This window comes from Prionailurus viverrinus, chromosome X (assembly GCF_022837055.1).
Source record: "Prionailurus viverrinus isolate Anna chromosome X, UM_Priviv_1.0, whole genome shotgun sequence".
Taxonomy (NCBI): domain Eukaryota; kingdom Metazoa; phylum Chordata; class Mammalia; order Carnivora; family Felidae; genus Prionailurus; species Prionailurus viverrinus.
The window spans coordinates 87716489-87720406 of NC_062579.1; the positions used below are offsets into that span (position 1 = coordinate 87716489).

Here is a 3918-nt window from a genome sequence, read left to right on the forward strand (position 1 = left end):
CAAAGACACACTTATTGGATTAAAGATCTAAACATGAAGAGGAAGACAGTGATGTTAACAAAAGAAAATACAAGATAATATGTTTGTGACCTCATGATAGGAAAGAACTTCTTTTAAAAACTTGAAAAGCACAAACCATAATGACAAGCATTGATTAGTTTGACACATCAAAATCAGAGTTCTGTTAAACCAAGGACATCACTGTCAAAAATTATTCGATAATGGAATTATGGCAGGTGAAAAGATTTTTGCAATTTCAAAAGCAAACAAGGAATTAATATCTAGACTACCTAGAATACACAAAACAAGGAATTAATATCTGGAATACACAAAAAAATCGGCAAGTGAGAAAGAGAGCAGCAAACCCCATAGCAAATGAATAAAGAACATGAACCGGCAATTCATAAATTCAAAACACTAGCATGTATGTGACAAGATGTTAAAAACCACTGATAATCAGAGATGTGCAAACTAAAATGAAGATCTCGTTTGATACTTATGAGACTGGCAACGTTTTCGAAAGCTACAAAATACCAAATGTAGGCATGTGGTGATAGCAGAGCAAAAGATCTGTTGGTGTAAGAGTAGACAAAACATTCACTTCAGAATTGTTTACGGAAACAGGAAGGTGGAAGTAACCATATGGAGTTCTGATACAGAAATTAGAAGCAATGAATTAGATTCACTCACGGCAACTTGAATGCATCTTAGAAACATATTGCTGAGTAGAAAAGTAGGGACCAGAGTGAAACACAATGTGTAATAGAATACCATTTCCCTAGATTAAAACACATGTGTATAAAAATGCTTCATACCTGACAATAACACAAACACATGGGAAAAAACACACATTAAACACACATATGTTAAGTTAAATTTAAATTGTTGCTTACCAAGTGAAGAGAAAAAGGGGGTAGATGTGAGATGAAAATAAACTAATTAATTACCAACTGATAAAAAGAGAAATAGAAAACCTAAGTGGACTGATAATCATTAAAAAATTGAATATGAGAGGGCGCCTAGCTAGCTCAGTCGGTAGAGTGTGCGACTTTTGATCTCGGGGTCATGAGTTCAAGTCCCATGTTGGGTGTAGAGATTACTTAAAAATGAAATTGAATATGAGAACAAGTCTCCTCCATTACCACACTCAAAACAGATATCAGGCCCTTGGAGATTTACCCGCAAGTTTTACCAAAACTACTAGGAAGAGATAATCACTATTTATATAAATTGATTCAGAAACTAGAAAGAGAGGAAACTACCCAAACTGTGCTGAGGCCAACATATTATTTTGATACCAAATCCAGACAATTTCATATAAAGGACATGTATCAATTTTAGCATGAATTCAAAATGTCCTAAATAGGGGGCACCTGTGTGCCTTCGTGGGTTTAGCATCTGACTCTCGATTTCAACTCAGGTCATGATCCCAGAATGGTGGGATCGAGCCCCACATCAGGCTCCATGCTGAGTGTGGAGCCTGCTAAAGATTCTCTCTCTCTCTCTCTCTCTCTCTCTCTCTCTCTCTCCCTCTGCCCCTCTCCCCTGCTTGCACATGCTCTACCTCTCAAGTAAAATTAAAAAAAAATCAAAATGTCCTAAATAAAGCACAAGAATACCAAACTGAGCAGGGTATAAAAACCTGACGTAACACAACACCCTCGCATTTCCTTGAAGAACAAAAGAATGGTTCTGAATTGGAAAAACGAATCATGTAAATTACTATATTAACAGATTAGAGGAAAACCGCATATAATATCATTTATAGGAGACTGAAAGCTACGCAATCGTACCCAACGTAGGAAAAACTGTTAGAAAATCAGGAATAGAAATAAATATCCTTACTATGAATTTTAAAACTCTACCAGAAGCCTACGGCAATCGTACTTCATGGTAAAACTTATGGCAAAGAAGGCAAACTGCTCAGCAAAATCCATATGCTCTTTTTGGGGGGCACACAGATAGGCATTTCCCAGCTAATGATACAGTTAGTTGGAGCCATATGACTGCAGCCAGTGGAATATGAAGGTACGTCATGTACACCATTGCTAAACCTTCCATGGTGAACAATTTTCCACGTTCCTTCCAGCGGGGAATAGCGATTTGGCATTTTTTAAATTTTTACAAAGATCCAACTTTGCGTTTCGTCTCTCTGCTGTTTTTCTGTTCAATTTTCATTGTTTTATTTCCTTTCTTCTAATTTCAGATTACTTTTCACTGTTTCTTATGGTAGAGGCTTAGATTATTGATCTGCAATCTTGTTTTCAAATATAAGCCTTTATGGCTACAAATCTCCCTCTCTTTGCTGCTTTGCCCACCTCCCACATATTTTGATGGGTTGTGTTTTCATTTTCATGCAGTTGTTTCTTGTTTGGGGCCATTACAAGTAAGTTCGGCAAAAACATCTGTGTATAAGTGTTTGTATGGACAAATATTTTCATTTCCCTTGGGTAAATGCATTGGAGTAGAATGGCTGGGCACTACGAGTGGTGTATGTTTAACTTGTTACAATATAGGACAGTTCCAGTTGCTCAAAATCCTCTCCAATAGTTGGTATAATCAGTCTTTTTTTTTTTTTTAACACTTATTTATTTTTGAGACAGAGAGAGACAGAGCATGAACGGGGGAGGGGCAGAGAGAGAGGGAGACACAGAATCAGAAGCAGGCTCCAGGCTCCGAGCCATCAGCCCAGAGCCCGACGCGGGGCTCGAACTCACGGACCGTGAGATCGTGACCTGGCTGAAGTCGGACGCTCAACCGACTGAGCCACCCAGGCGCCCCTAATCAGTCTTTTTAATTTTAAACATTCTAACAGATGTGTGGTCAATTGACGTTTGACAGAGGTGCAAAATCAATTTAGTGGTGAAAGGGTCGTGTAGGATATTGATATGCACACAAAAAATACAATTTTGACTCATATCTTTCATCCTATCTGAAAATGAAGTCAAATAAGGGCGTCTGGGTGGCTCAGTCAGTTAAGTGTCCGACTTCAGCTCAGGTCATGATCTCAAGGTCTGTGGGTCCGAGCCCTGTGTTGGGCTCTGTGCTGACAGCTCAGAGCCCGGAGCCTGCTTCGGATTCTGTACCTCCCTCTCTCTCTCTGCTCCTTCCCCTCTCACACTCTGTCTGTCTCTTAAAAAAATAAATAAACTTAAAAAAATTTTTTTTTAAATGAACTCAAATGAAAGCACATACCTAAATATAAATCCTAAGAGAGTAAAATTCTAGAAGAAAAGATTGTACAAGATGTTTTTGACCTCGGGTTAGGCAAAGATTTCTTAGCCGTGACACCAAAAGTACTATCCATAGAAGAAAATATTGGAAAATTGGATGCCATCAAAATGCAAAACTTCTGCTCTTTGAATGACTGTTAAGACAAGGAGAAAACAAGCCACGGACTTGGAGAAAATATTTTGCAAATCACATTTCTGATAAATGACTTGTATCGATGATATTATTTTATCAAAAATAAGACAACAAATAACCCAATTTAAAAATTGGATGAGATTGGGGGCGCCTGGGTGGCTCAGTCCACTAAGCATCTGACTTTGACTCAGGTCGTGATCTCACAGTTAGTGAGTTTGAGCCCCGCGTTGGGCTCTGGGCTGACGGCTGGGAGCCCGGAGTATGCTTTGCATTCTGTGTCTCCCTCTCTCTCTGCCCCTCCCCTGTACACACTCTATCTCTCTCCCTCAAGAATAAATAAACATTTTAAAAAATTGGACAAGATTTGAACAGACACTGAATAAGATGTATGGATAGCAAATATGCACGTGAAAAAAAAAACACTCAACATCATTAGTAATTAGCTACGTACAAATTAAAACCACAGTGAGATGTTTCTATATACTAATGGCCAACCTAGAAAAACCAATCTCTGGTCACATCAAGTGCAGGTGAGAATATTGGGCCCCTCCG

At 38.6% G+C, this 3918-nt stretch overlaps 1 non-coding gene across 1 annotated transcript; it reads left to right on the top strand.

Moving 5' to 3' along the window:
* Positions 1-1017: 1017 nt before the first annotated feature.
* TRNAK-UUU (transfer RNA lysine (anticodon UUU)) lies at positions 1018-1090 on the top strand. Its single transcript has one exon. It is a non-coding gene; the product is annotated as a tRNA-Lys (tRNA).
* Positions 1091-3918: the final 2828 nt, after the last annotated feature.